A 15,382-nucleotide genomic window follows, 5' to 3' on the forward strand; every position below is an offset into this window, starting at 1 on the left:
TCTGTAAGTCAGCGATACTTCAGAAATGGAAATGCCCCTTTTTAAATTTGATAACTTTAAGTCTCAGCACTGAAAAGAACTATGAAAGATATTCAGTTTTAGGGTGAGGCTTAATTTTATAGGACAGTAAGCATTAAACTGTTTAATTTTCATGAGCACTGAATTATGGCTTCAGTGAAAGTTATTCTGTTATTAAGACACTTCATTGCACGAATGAAAATATCTGGGCAGATCAACTGAGAAAATGCTGCAAAGTATCATGTTTCAGCAAGAGACAAGGGAATATGAAGGAGAAGAAAAGAACAGTTTTAGATGTTTAGAAAACACCTGACAAGGAATAAAAAGGGAAACAAGTCAACTGAGCTGAAAAATTAACCTGACCTAGCAAAAAGGTGCTTGTGTAAAAGAAGAAAAATAAATGGTTGAACAAATGTAGCATATCGAGAAGTTTCAGAACCTCAATCAATAGCCACACCATCCTCTCCTGCTTCATAACACGCCAGGTGCTGAATCAAAAATGCCCTTACAGCTGCTCCACTTTGGGCAGCATTCTTGAGGACACAAGAGCAATTTTCCCTAAGTTACCTATCCAACAATATCATTTCTCATATTCTTCCAACTATACAAGTTTGGTGGCTGGAAAAAAATAATTAGCATGAGTGGGAGAGCAAGTACTCACAAGACAATCTTTGCATTAAAATGTGGTCCAGACTACGAAAATGTTTAAGAACCCCTGGTTTAATGTATTTACACCCCTCCCCTTTGAAAAACAAGCAGTTTTTAATAGTTAAAGTATCTCTTATGCAAAACTTTGCAAAGTAGGATATTATAGGAGGTTGGAAGGTAACAGGTGACTGTTCCTGTGGAAAACTAAAGCAGAAACTGAGAAAATAGGATTGAAAAAACATTGTTCTCTTTGTTATTACTTCTGATCAGACTCACATATTACATTAGAATAGCAATTTTGTCTAATTTCCCTCCTGAAAAATGACTTGGCATCTGTGGGCCAAACTGTGCTCCTGCTGTAGTGGCTGAGTGCATTTTGCTTGAACAAGGCAGGTGCAGGCAAAATACCTCAGGGAGCACTGAAGGGATATGCTCTTTATTATGTAGTACTCTTTCTGAAGGTGCTGAATGTGCTCCCCCAGCTACCAAATGCTAGCAGGGAAGCAAGGCCTGCCCCCAGCCCAGTGAAATACAGTAGGGGAGATCCTGCCTGCCTTATCTCCCTTTCCTACTCATGCAAGACAAGCCAGGACTGAATGCTATGTCTCACTAGCTTTTAATTTATGTGCTTGTATTGCTATTTGTCAGAAAAATGGAATTTAAACATCTTATTTTAAAAAGCCCAAACTGAGCTTGGTATACACGCACAATAGACCCCACTTGATGGGATACAAGGATCCTTCTGTTTGATCAGGTACAATTTCTTAAGACTCAACAGAATCCTTTACTGAGTATGGATTCTCCAGCATCCAGTGAGAGATTTCTTACAAAACCGTATTGGTGAGCAGCAGGCTGGCAATGAATAAATGCTGCTCAGGAGGTTAGACATGCACAGCTGTAGAGATCATGAAATGTAGCTTGTGTACTCCCACCATAAATCTCAGAATCCCTGCAACAACCACATATATTTATTTTACCAGAAATGCGTGTTTTGTTGGCTTCTCCACTTAGAAATTTATATATATATATATATATATATATATATATATATATATATTTGGAAACAAAAGCACAACAAGGCATTTCCTGTTGCCCTGAATGCTAATGATGGGAGACTGTTGCTATGGTGATGCTAATTTTAACGCTGTTGCCTGTGGACTTCATATGAACTGCCCGTTTTAACTTCTGCAAATGTCATTTATGAAATGAAAACCCATTAATGACTGGCGAGGGCACAATGTTCCACTTTAATTAGAATAATAAGGAATGCTGATGCACAAAGTACAGGTTTGTGAATTGCTTCAAAGCCCACACTGTCAAAATTAATTACCACTGATGAGGATTTTGTTCTAATATTTTTTGGAAGGAAGCTTTAGAATAGCACAGTGGTAGCTTGGCTTGGAAATGAAAGAATTCCCTCCTTTTTAATATCAAGGTAAAACAGAATGATTTCCAGCACAGATAATATAAGAAACTGCTGTGAAACACATGACAGAAGGTTAAAGTTATGAGTGAGCCGCTGCTAACTCAGAACTTTGGTACATTTACCGTTCAGCAATGGTAAAATGTAAGTGCAGATGTTGCCAAGAAAAATAAAATCCCTTTAAAGGAGGAACTCCTCTGAAAAGCAGATATTTAGAGTTTGACAAATAGTACTTGTGTTCTTTGTAGCACTGTGCTGGCAAACTGCTGGGAACTAATGAATGGATGGCTGCTGGGATGCAATTCTGATTTTGGTTGGTGGGAATGTTACTTGACTTGTTAATTATCTACAAGGACCAGGGCTGAGTAGATGAAGTGCAAAACAGCAGCAGTATGATAAGGTGAAAAAAATATTTTCCTGCCTCATGCTATGACAAAGGCTGAGCACCCATGGTGAGTAAAAAATCTTCACCTACCCATTTACTTTTGAAGGAATTTCTAATAATACTCACGATGTACTACGTAGATATAGTATTTCAGTATTGCATGTAATAAAGAAAAATAGTTTACTAAAATGGAAGGCATCATTGGCAGCTACTGGTAGTATATTGTATCACAGTAATTATTATTCAATTATTTCAGCTGTTATAGTGCCTAGAGAACCTGCTGTCACGGAGTCCCCGGGCGATGCTCTGGAACTGCTCCCTACGAAGCCAGTCAGGACTCTGGTGAAGTCTCTTCTCTGTGAACAGACTGTCTCCAGGGCAAACGGCTCACACGGCTTCCACCTTCCTGGGTCTGACCTCGGAGCATTCAGCATCCTCTGCCCCTCCGTGCGCTTCCCACAGCGAGCCCGCCTAGGCGGGGTCCTGGGGAAGCCAGAGGGTCCTGCACCCCAACTTCACAGTCAGACGTGACTCTCAACCAGCCAGTAAAACAGAAGGTTTATTAGACGACAGGAACATGGTCTAAAACAGAGCTTGTAGGTACAGAGAACAGGACCCCTCAGCCGGATCCATTTTGATGGGCAGTGAGCCAGACAACCACGTCTGCACTTCACTCCACGTCCCCAGCCAGCCCCAACTGACTCATTCTCCACCCCTCCTCCTCTGGGCTTTGTCCCTTTCCCAGGCCAGGAGGTCACCTGATTCCTTTGTTCTCCAACCCTTTAGCTATCAACTTGCCGGGGGCGAAGGGCCCAGGCCATCAGTTGCCAGGAGATAGAGTGTCAGCCATTTATGTACCCTGGCCCTTTGCTCTGCAACAATTATACCCCCTTATCCCACCACATAGAGACTTAAGAAATGCAGAGGGGAAACTGAGGCACCCCTACAGTATTCAGAGGAAACATTAAGAACAGTCCCACTTCGTCACACCTGCTTAGGATTGAAGCCCCATTGTACTAGGTGCTGTACAAGAAGAAAATAAAGTTGGTCTCTGCTCCAAAAATCTTGTAGTCCAAGAAGGTGAAAGGCCTGATGCTCCTTTACATGAAGGCCTCATTCGCAGTGAGGCCCCTTTCCACTGTTAGAATACTATAAAGAGGCCTGTGTAATAAGAATTAAATCCATGTGTTCTTTTAAAATTCCATCCATGGCACACAATCATCCAAGGATGGCTAATCAGGATTTGTGCAAGGAACAAAGAACAGAGGTAGGTATTAAATTCACACCCAATCTGGGGGTAGGCTACAGGACCGTAACAAAGTCTTCTGCAGCCACTCCTGCACGTTGGTTGTAATTACAGCTGCTGACACTTTGCTTGGGGCCATTGGATATACATAACTACAGATGCTGTGGGCCCCTCTTTAACCTGTCCCAAACAGTTCTCTCCTGGCTGCCCTATTTGTAGCAGTCCTGCTGGAGTCCCTCTGTGTTGCATGCAGGAAGTGTAGGGGCCTCCCTGCAGGATTGCACTGTCTGTGTTGGCCATACAGAGCCCCATCACAGAGCACACATAATGCAGAAGGGCTTTGCACTGGCCCTCTGAAACTGGATGAATTTGAATATAAATTCAAAGAGTAAACATATACAATTGGTGGAAGACATGAAGCTGGGAGGAATTACAAGTAATTTGGAGGACAGGATTAAGATTTTAAATGAACTTGATAAATTGGAGAATTGGTCTGAAATCAATATGATGAAATTCAGTAAGTGCAAAGTACTACATTTAAAATGGAAAAAAAAATCAAATATACAAGTACAAAATGGGGACGAACTGGCTAGGCAGTAATACTGCAGAAAAGGATCTGGGTGTGCTGGTGTATCACAAACAGAATGAGTCAACAGTGTGATGCAGCAAATAACAAAGGAAAATATCATTCCTGGTATATGTATGCAGGGTTGTAATCCATGTCAGCCCCAGGATAATAGAGAGACAAGGTAGATGAAGTAATAGTTTTTAGTGGACCAACTTCTTGTCTCTCTCACCAACGGAAGTTGAGATATTACCTCACCCACCTCTGTTGTCTCTATTCCTGGGATATATTAATTGGGAGGTAATTGTTCCTCTGTACTTGACACAGGTGAGGCCTCAGCTAGAGTTTGTGTCTAATTTTGGGTACCATACTTTAAGAAAGATGTGGACAAATTGGAGGGAGTCTGGAGGTGAGCAACAAAAATAAGAGGTTTAGAAAACACGATCTATGAAAAAATGGGTATATTTAGTTTAGAGAAGAAAGAGTAATGCGGGACATAAGACTTCACATATGTGAAAGGCTGTTATAAAGAGAATGGTGGTCAAATATTCTCCCTGTTCACCAAAGATAGGACAAGAAGTAATTGGCTTAGTTTGCAGCAAGTGTGATTTAGGTGAGATATTAGGGAAAACTTTCTAATTAAAAGATGGTTAATCAAAGGAACATGTTGCCAAGAGACTATATAGAATTCTCATCCCTGAAGGTTTTTAAGAAAAGGTTAGACAAATATCTGTCAGGGATGGTCTAGGTATACTTAATCCTGCTTCAGCACACAGATGGACTAGATCAGTGGTTCTCAAAGCCGGTCCGCTGCTTGTTCAAGGAAAGCCCCTGGCGCGCCGGACCGGTTTGTTTACCTGCCACGTCCGCAGGTTCGGCCGATCGTGCCTCCCACTGGCTGCGGTTTGCCGCTCCAGGCCAATGAGGGCTGTGGGAAGTGGGGCGGGCCAAGGGACGTGCTGGCCGCCCTTCCCACAGCCCCCATTGGCCAGCAGCGGTGAACCGCGGCCAGTGGGAGCCGCAATCAACCGAACCTGCAGACGTGGCAGGTAAACAAACCGGCCCGGCGTGCCAGGGGCTTTCGCTGAACAAGTGGTGGACCAGCTTTGAGAACCACTGGACTAGATGACTTCCTAAGGTCCCTTCCATTTCTATGATTAACTTGTACTTTGGATGGGGATGTTGGAGGGAAGGAGAGGTGGTGGTAAACACCTCACAGACGTTTTCTGCATTGATTTACCTTCTAAGGTGCATATTGGGCATCACTGGTCTGAACAATGGCTGTTAATGACTTTACATGTGAGGCTGGAAGTGTGATGTTTACAATATTGCTTATTGTCCACATTTGTTGGGACTGCAATTACGTATACATTAGAACCATGCTAGTTTTGGAAGATGATGTAAAGGTTAAACCCAGATGCCCCTGACTTTTGGGAAGGAGAAGGATCCTGCTTTTTTTTTTTTTTTAAATTGAGAACAAACTAGCTGGAGGCATACAGAAATTTCTTGGGATTGAAAACACACTGGGATAGCATGTGATAGACTACCTGCTGGAGAAACAAAGGCTGTCAAATACATAAGGTTTTATACTGCTAACCCAGAACTGCAGATCCAGACTATTAAAATGGAGTAAATGTGAGAGTGCCTCAAAGAAAAGAATTCTGATTTCTTACCTCTGAGATGGCCGAGTTGGAAGTGAAGTCTATCTGAGCAGTGAGTCACAGATAGAGAGTTGCAATTCCCTTCCTCCACCAAACAGTATTAGCAAGAGATTATCACAAGCCAATATGGGTACTGGATACTCGGAATGGCCTGAGAAGTACTCGTCTTGGTTATACCACCAGAATCACAAAAGGCAACAAAATAAGTATTTTTTTAATAGATTGCAAGATTTTTTTCCTTCCTATAATTCCTTCTCTCCTGTCTCATGCAAAATCCAGGCCTTACAGACCTAAGATAGAAGAATTCACTAAACAGAAGCACTTTCTTTGGGTCCCATTCATGCTAATCTCTGAAGACCTTGTTTGCCCTCAGGGGATGGGGGCACTTGCCCACTAGTCCATCAGGGACTAGTTAAAGATTTTCAAAATAGCAAGGAAGGGAGGTGCTCAAGACAAGTCATGAGCCAACCCCACACTGTCCTCTGAGAAGGGGCAGATTCATCGGTAGACTCTGGCTGCTTTGCTCTGCTTTCTAAGATGGATGTTTACAGCTGCTTTGTGGTGCCAGAGCCCTGGGCGAATATTGGTAGATCTGGCCCAAGATTCTTTCTTTGGTAATTTCATTTACCACATGCCTTTCTTGAGGCTGGGCAGTGGGAATGGAAAGTAGGTCACTTGTGTGTGTAAGTATGTAGAAAACATGTAGGTTTTTTTGTTCGGTCAGCCACGCACATTTTCCGTGTGTATGTTAGATCTGCTTTATTGTAGCATTGAAGAGTGTGCAGCAGGGTTCATAAGGTTGTATCGCTCCAGTACAAGTTAAAGTGTGTGCACGTTAGGCTAAATGGTCGTTGTGGTCCTCAGGTTCCCAGTGCTGCTAATTGGTAACTCAAAGGATAAAAAAAAAGATGGCTTTGGCTGAGAACGGGTGAGTCTGCAAAGACCAATCGTGACTGTGATTCTTTTTATGTTAATGATGTATTTACATACAAGTCCCCTCCCTCTTATGCCTTAGCGCTACTATATCTATCCATCATTGGAGATTTTTAAGAGCAGGTTCGACAAACACCTGTCTGGATGGTTTAGATAATGCTTAGTCCTGCCATGAGTGCGGAGGACTGGACTAGATGATCTCACAAGGTCCCTTCCAGTCCTATGATTCTACTACTAGGCAGGAGTAACTTGATGGCCACTGAGCAGTGCACTCATTAATGCAAGATTGGTGGCTCTGTGAGCTTTTCCCCCTCCCCCCCCCGCACATCTCAATGAAGTGTTAACAATGAAACCTAATGTTAACAATTTAAATGTCAACATTCACTATTTCACTGACGATCCTTTTAGTAAAAAAGCAAGCTAATGTGCTTATCCATCATTGTTGCATGTAGTGACAACTGTTGGGGTAGGGAGCAATGAGGCAGCTCGTTGCTGTCAACCCCTGTGGGAGTTGGGAACGAAGAATTCAGATTCCTCCACATCCTACCACATATAAAGCCATCTCAAAAGAGGGAGAAATAGAGGAGATGTATTCTCCCCCTCCCCCGCCCTGTAACAAAAAAGTCAGCTGCTTTCTGGGTACCGAAAACAAACCAATTACCTGTTCTATCCTGAACAGTAAAAGCCCAACTATCCCCTGCCTACTTGTCAAAACTTTCAGCTTCCTCTGTATTAATTTCTGCAGTAGTTATATATTTTCCACACAAAATTCTGCAGTGCGATGAAATCTATAAATCTAGAGACAGCTAAATATAAACTGAATTAAATACTGTGATCAATATGGAGCTGCCCTGTAATAATTTATTGATACCGGTTATTGGGCTGGTGTTTGATACTGGATATTGGCCTGGTTATTGGGATGGTGTATACTGAATGAATATTGTTGGTCTGTCAGGCAGAAAGGAGAAGCATGGCTCCAGATAACCACTTTTCAACAAACATTTAAGAGCTTTTTAAGGAAAAATGCTAGAACTGTTAGCTTTGATGATTCTGGCTCTGGTCTCCTGCCAGCCTATGAAACTGGCTTGATTAGTGATTGCCAAGGCCCATGAGCACAAAGACTATACCAGAGTTTAAAGGGGAATACTCTTTTATGGGGGAACCAGACTGAAACCTAGGACTCCAGGTAAGACAGACACGTCTAGACTGTTATTTTAAAATCCTTTTTTTCTATTGCTTGTTTCCTACTGCTAAATAAACAATACACTCTGGTTTGAAGAAGGCTGTCTGATTACTGTGTACCTCTGGTCACAGATGCCTGAAGGGAAGAACTGAGGGTGACTGAATTCAGTTGAACTTGCAGGGTAAGAATGGTGGATACAAAGGGTGCTGTAACCCAGGGCCCAGTCGCAGAGTGGGAGAATTGTGCGATTCCATCCTGGGATAGTTAATGGCACGAGGCCTTATTTCTCAAGGGGGTGCACACAAGGAGACCAGGAAGAGGTCAGAAATGCAGTTACTGTCTAATTATGACAAACATATATAACACAAAAGCTACTCTACTTATTAGACTGGAGAGGAGCAGGAGAAGGTGGCACAAAGGGAGAGCACTGTCAGAGGTAGTGCCACATAATTCTGGGATTTCTGTTGTAGAATTTAGGCCTGATGTACATCATGGGACAAGTTGTACTGAGTTATTTATCCTGTGAAAGCCAATAATGTAGTTGTCAGATATGGTTGCCATCTAAAGCAGATTACTATTTGATATAGATACAGAAATCTAGGAGACTGAGAAGCTGGATGAAGATGTTTGGGAGAGATCAGAAATAGAAGTCGAGAAAGGTATCTGTTTTAAGGAGGTATCAAAGAAAAGACAGGTTGTTTGGCATTTGAGAAGGGGACAGAAAGGGAAACACGAAAGAAAGCACAAAACTTAGAACGGGAGAAACAAAAGGGCAGTTAAAGGAGGGAGTACAATAGTGGAGATGTCAACAAGAAAGTCAGATGGATCCATTCTTGTCTATTAAGCTTTAGACTGCAACACCATTTAGCAGGGGATGGTGCACAGGCAGTCAAAGCTATAAGACTGGCAAGAAAAGAAGAGGTTGAGGGCAGAGAGGTAGATTTAGGAGGCACCAGGAGAGTTTTTAGCCAAAACTCTGGGAGTAAATAAGGTTGCCGGGAGTACATAGGGTGAAAGAGAAGGTGGCTGAGGACAGAAGCCTGAGAGAATCTGACAGAGTAAGGGAAATCAGTAGAAGGAGCCATTAATGGAGTGAATGGTGAGGTAGAAGGCAGACCATGCGAACAATGAGTCCTGAAACCAATGGGAACAGATGAAGGGCACCAGGGATTGACTGTACTGAAAGTAGTAGAAAGATCTTGAAGAATGAGAACAGAGGAGAGACTCTTAGACTGCCAGAAATTGTTAGTGATCTGAGTAAGGACTGTTTAAGTAGAGTAGAGGGGACAGAAGCCAGAAAAGATTTAGTAGAGATACAAATAGATGATGAATTCCAGAAACTTGTAGACAAAAAGGAGCAGGGCAAAAGGCTCAGTAGTTTGATAGACAAGTGCAATTAGGGGTGGGTTTTTTGTTTGTTTTTTGTTTTTTTCAAGCGTAGGTTTGAGGGCTGAAGAAAAGGAGTCTGATGAGTGAAGGATAAGCTCCTACAAAAGAATGATGTCCTGAGAGGCCTTTCACACAATTGCGTATCTTTACAGAAAAATGAGCAAAATTAGCAAGTGTACTTGGTTCTCTCTGTTTTCATGAGACTTGGTATTACATGTACCACTTTTCAACATTCTTGTTTTAAAGCATCTTGTCTACAAATGCTCAAGGAAACTGTTAGCATCCCAAATGAAACCTGTTTCAAAAAAATGAGCTCTAGCTGCAAACAAGCAATGCTTTAAAACTTTTTTTGACTATGTCAAATCTTTCATCTGTGAGTTGTTACTAATGCTTATTAGCACAAAGACATCAATACATGGGATGAAGCTTTTTTGGGGTCACAGATACAGTAAGATAGATTGTGAATTCTTTGTTTTTGTTAATTTCTACTTTATTTTGACTCCTCCAAAACCGAATTTCATCCCATTGGGGAAGATGATGCAAGGTTAGCTTGAGGAGCACTGAAAGAGCTTTTGACTTAAACAATTCAAAGCTGTCTAAGATACTTCTGTTCCATGATTCATATCTGCAAGAACTGTATACGCTTGTCACATAGGAAGAGCAAAAATTTCTTTTGTGAGTCACACAAGAAAACTATGAAAATGTTTCTTCATCTTATATGCAGTATTTTTAAATTACTATAGCTAGTTCTTTGTACCTGTAGACACTTTCATTGTGAGTTAAAGATAAAATAATAAAAGAGCTAAAGGCTTGAGTTGATGAATCTTTTTGAAGTCTAGCTATGGTTTTTGGACTTACCTACTAAATTAGGAATTCCAGAATGTGGAATAAATTTTAACTAGAATTATATTATAGAAAAGAAAACTGAACTTTATTATTAAGCGTGTGGATAAATAAGCTTTCAATATTCAGTGACTAATGTCTTACATTCAGGATTCAGAGAAATAATTTAAAATCAGTGCTATGGCTAAATGGTAACTTACATAAGTATAGGAAAGGTGCCACAAGTACTCCTTTTCTTATAGGAAAAGGATTCATATTAATACTTTTAGGTATTCTCACGTGCCAGGATTAAATTTGTTCAGTGTAACTGGAAATTACAGTGTACGATGATGCTCATAAAATGGAAGTAGATAATTCTTTCAAACACAGAACTAAATGAAATGCTGATTAATTACATGTTATATAGCAGAGGTGGGCAAACTACGGCCCGGCTCCAGAGCTCCTGGCCGGGGAGGCTCGCCCCCTCCCCCGCAGCCTCACCTAGCCGCCGGCGCAATGCTCTGGGCGGCGGGGCTGCGAGCTCCTGGGGCAGCGCGGCTGCAGAGCCCGGCCCGACCCGGTGCGCTGCGCTGCGTGCTGGCGGCGGCGGCACGGCTGCAGCGCCGCCAGCCACCGGTGCTCCAGGCAGCGCGGTAAGAGGGCAGGGGGCGGGGGTTGGATAGAGGGCAGGGGAGTTCGGGGTGGTGGCCAGAGGGCGGGGGTGTGAACAGGGGGTTGAATGGGGGCAGGGGTCCTGGGGGGACAGTCAGGATGGGGCGGCAGGGGGCACTCAGGGGACAGGGAGGAGTGGTTGGATGGGGGCAGGGGTTCCGGGCGGGGGGCAGTCAGGAAGGAGGGGGGTGGTTGGATGGGGCGGCAGGGGGCGGTTAGAGGACAGGGAGAAGGGGTGGTTGGATGGGGTGGTAGGGGGCAGTCAGAGGACAGGGAGAAGGGGTGGTTGGATGGGGCAGGAGTTGGGGGGGAGGCGGATAGGAGGTGGGGGCCGGGCCACGACCCCCTCCCCTAACCAGCCCTCCATACAATTTCTGAAACTCCATGTGGCCCTCAGGCCAAAAAGTTTGCCCACCTAGTGATATAGTGACCAAAATGTAAGAAAACCTACTATAAATGTAGGCATGCCTGCTTAAGGACTGAGAAAAGTTTAGATTTTTAATCAGATCTGCCCCATCAGTACCCAATTTATTATTCTTTACTTATGGATTCCAAACATGGTCTAAAACAAAGTCTTGCTCATATAATTTTTGCTTCAAACATTTATCAGACTGCCCCTTGACTGTTTGCACAAAGACATCCCCAAGAGTAATCATATGTGTATAAGCATCTATTATTTTAAATTTAAGATTGCTATCAGATTTGCATTTTAAACCTTCACAATTGAAGTTGTAGTTGAGGGAGCATTATCCTATGAGTTTGTTTCATATTGTCATTATTGCTATGGTTATATCTGAAAATAAATCTCACACAAATTTCCTCAGGGACATTTACACTCTCTATGGCTGTAATCTGTTTACTATTGCTGCTGCTACTATTATCTAGTTCTAGAAGTAGTTATAATTGTTTTAGCTTTTTCCTTTTCTATGTTTTATCAGATATATGTAGGCCAGCCAACAAATTCTGAACTGATGACATCCTCAAGCTAAATTAAATTAAGCAGAGTTAAACTGAAGAGAAATCCTTGGGTAAAGTCATTGGGGCTGATGGACCATATCCAGAATCTGATTTTCTGAGCTAAGGGCAGTTTCCATGTGTTTATGTGTGTAGGGGAATCCATTTTCTCTTTCCCACATCCCCTAAAAACTCAAAAATTTACAAAGCTGATTATGGAGCAACTAGGGTGGCAGATATCAGACTGCAAAATATTGCTAGACTAAAATCCATGCTCATCTAAAGCAAAATTGACATATTTTTCCTCTGTAGCATTTTTTCATTTAGAATATTGTATCGGCCTTTTTATCGACCCTCCTGATATTTATTAATTCCAACTGTTTAGGCCACCACAGCTAAAATATGAATATGACAAAATGGTCAAATCATATAATCCAGCGCTCTGTGGCTTCCAAAATATTTTTTTTGATATGTCCTACAAAACATGGTGCCTCCTTTTCGTAAAAAAAAGTTACATCTGTGTCCCATCTAGATGTACTTTACTGTGTGATTAGTCTGAAATTTTCTCTGAAACATGACACCCTGATGTGCAACATTCATTCTACATCCATGACTTTTGTATGAAGTTCTGTTCACAAATCAAAACTCAAGTGTTTTCTAGCTGCTGCTAGTCCTGAAAGTTTAAAGCAATATCCAAAAATCCATTTGTTGGGTTTTATATTATTAATATTCCTACAGTATCTTCAAGAATTAAATTTCTCATCACTATCTTCAATAGCAAAGTTTCTGAACTGAGAATATAGTTGACAATTTTGTTGATGATTCATGAAGCAGAATAGAATACATCTTTGCTCTGATACTGCTATATTAAATCTGCAGTGGTGACTGGGGAAAAAATGGTGTTGAAAATAGAAGATAGTAAATGAATGTGACCACTGATATGCAAAAGGATCAGATACCGGTGAGTAAAAAGACAACTTTTTTTAAACAGTCACTTTTTCTACCAGAACTCTAAGGTAATGTAATTGTAAACCAGCTTGCTACTCCTTTAATAGAGGCCTAACAGAACATAAAACAATGAGATTAAATTATTATTTTTTTGATTCAGTTGAATTTTCCTTATTTGTCCCAAGGTATTTATTTATGTACTTTGATTTTTACAGTATTTGCCCATTATTTAATTGAACATCAAATGTGAAATTTAGAAAACAATTTACATTCCAATTTAACTAATTTATTGATCCATAAACTGATTATTTAATGCACTGATCCATACATCATTCATACACAACCTACTCCAGCAACCTCACAACAAAATTAGTGGGACCTGAATCCTTCTCTAGTAACCTAGTCCTGCACCCAAATCACAGCAAAAGGATTGCCTTTGCAGCACACATAAAAGGTTAACAAATCTGGGCTCTGCTGGACCAGAGGGGGAGAGAATTCGACATGCAAAGTAGGAGGTCATTAGATAGCAAGGTTTCAGATGTCTTAATTTGCTCAGTGAACTGTCCACCTCATCTGGTGATTGAGAAATGGTTGGGTGCATGAAGAGTGCTACTTCCTTATGATCCTTTGCTGAGCTGTACTGTGTCTCATTTTCCAAGCACAGGAATTTCCATGAAAAATTACAAATAATCACAATGCTTACTTCATCAAAACTACTCTGAGGAAATAATTCACTCAGGAATATTACAGTGGAAGTATTCCTCATGGTTAGTTTTAAAAAAATATTTAATCTTGGGTTTCTAATATACATGTTCTCTGATGAATACTTGAAATTCAAAGTAAATGTATAGCATGTAGAAAGTTGCTACGGCTGAACATTATATTTTCTTCTAAAATTCAAATATTTTTTCAGAAAATGAGCAGTAAGCACAGTGACTGTAGGTAACCTGACTGTCTCCGTCCCAATGCTTAAAATCATTATAGAAAAAATGCAGTCACATTGACATTTATGAAATTCTCAAATTATTCAACACACCTTTTTTTTTTTCATTTTAGACTCTATAGTATGCCTAACCATAATACATATATACAGAGACAAACTATTGTTTGAAGGGTCTCAAGATGAAGAGGTCACAGAAGTGACATACTGTACTATCAATGATCAACATGAAGAGGAATCAAAGATAGATAGTTACCTGATGAACAATCAAAGTGCTACCACTGAAAGCAATCTACTAGAGAGGAAAAGGGATTAAATAATCTTTCTTGGTGACTCAGTAGTGAAGACCAAGTCCCAGGGCCACCTGTTACCCAAATAAAGAAAACTGGGTGTTATCCTTCTAGGACAAGAGATGTGACAAGAAAGGCAGAGAATACGCTGAAAATGTTGGGGAATTTGAACTTATTGTTACCCACATGAGAACCAAAACACAAGAGAAAAGAGATCTGATAGACTCAAGGATAGCTTTAAGGAAATGGGAAAAGAACAAACACAGGAGTCACTCAGTGGTAGATACAAAGAGTAGTAGCTATAATGATCATGAAAGAAAATCAAATCAGAAAAACTGGTCTCTGCCAGAAAGAATCTCTATCTGCAGAATCAGAACCTTTCCAGCTATAGTATCAGAATATTCTTGTATTGCATATAAAATTCTATTCCTATACCTTCTGTGAGTGTTATATTTATTTCTTCATTGCAATAGATACTAGAATATTAAAGACGAGCAAACTCTGTACTGAATGGCACAAATGATGATACAAATACAACTTTAAAATTCGTGAGGGAACAATTACGCTTGTGAAAAAGACCATCTTGAATGAAAGCTCTTAACATATTATAACTGGGTTTGAATATTGGGTCGTATATATGGGCCATTACCTTTTTACGGAACTCTGTAGTTTTATCCATATTAAAATCGATAGGACTTTTTCCATAAGGGACACACCATTATTGGTGGTGCAAAAATACAAAACTTTCTTAGACTAGATTGATATGATCATTAAGGAGATAATGAGATGGTAGGTATGCTGAGCCCAAAAGTAATTTTGGCCCTATTATTAGGATGTAGAACACATGAAATTTTCACCAAACAGAATAGGGGATTAATGACTGTTAGTTCATTGAACTAGTGGTATAGCAGACAGAAGACTGAACCAAAGACTAGACAGTGGCTTTGCCAAATGAAAAAATATTGCTGTCATGGAGAAACTGCCAATCTTCTGGTGAAAGATGAGGATTATGTCTGGTCTACATGAGAGGGATATGTAAAACCACACTCCTTCCCCACTCCTGGAAGGTCTCACTGAATAATTTTCAGAAACGGTCTTCTGTCATCATCAAAATTTGTCTATCATCAAAATTAAGAGTATAACTGATCTTTGGGAGAAAAAAACCCCACCCCTCAACAGTAAGATCTTTCTTTTTCTCTTCCTAATGTATCTAATCATTTCAAGTTCAAAGCATTACAGTGGAACTCAAATATAATTCCTATGTCTGAATCCTGCTCATTAAACACAGATGTTTGATACGATATT

At 40.8% G+C, this 15,382-nt stretch overlaps 1 protein-coding gene and 1 long non-coding RNA gene across 7 annotated transcripts in view; one reads left to right on the forward strand and one right to left on the reverse strand.

The window, feature by feature from the left end:
- The window catches only part of DMD (dystrophin), a 1,886,383-nt gene that overhangs the window by 125,794 nt on the left and 1,745,207 nt on the right, over positions 1–15,382 (reverse strand). The window lies entirely within an intron of this gene.
- LOC141996525 (uncharacterized) lies at positions 2,447–14,440 on the forward strand. Its single transcript, XR_012641558.1, has 3 exons — positions 2,447–2,541; positions 12,779–12,860; positions 13,904–14,440. It is a non-coding gene; the product is annotated as an uncharacterized LOC141996525 (long non-coding RNA).

This window comes from Natator depressus, chromosome 1, assembly GCF_965152275.1.
Source record: "Natator depressus isolate rNatDep1 chromosome 1, rNatDep2.hap1, whole genome shotgun sequence".
NCBI classification, from domain to species: Eukaryota; Metazoa; Chordata; order Testudines; family Cheloniidae; genus Natator; species Natator depressus.